Here is a 348-nt window from a genome sequence, read left to right as displayed (position 1 = left end):
TTTATTTTTTTTTCAAAAAATGTTCAGAATTTCATAAATATTCATAATTGAAATATTGTTTAATTTTTTAAAAAAATTAAAAAAATTTCAGAATTTCAAGTATTTATATATATTTAAAAATGTTCAAAATTCCAAAAAATTATTTATAGTTCCTAAAATTATTCATAATTTTAAAAAATAGTGTTTAAAATTTTAAAAAAATTGTTCACCTTTTTTAAAAAATTGTGTTCACTTTAAAAAAGATTGCTACAGTAGTGAACGGCATGCCTAAACAGAGTCACGACTTAGCATGTCTTAGCACATACTCCTACATCGCTAGCAAACAACGGGAAATGCATGTACCCATCA

The sequence above is a fragment of the Triticum aestivum genome, chromosome 3A (assembly GCF_018294505.1).
Source record: "Triticum aestivum cultivar Chinese Spring chromosome 3A, IWGSC CS RefSeq v2.1, whole genome shotgun sequence".
NCBI lineage: Eukaryota > Viridiplantae > Streptophyta > Magnoliopsida > Poales > Poaceae > Triticum > Triticum aestivum.
This window is presented reverse-complemented; position numbering follows the sequence as displayed.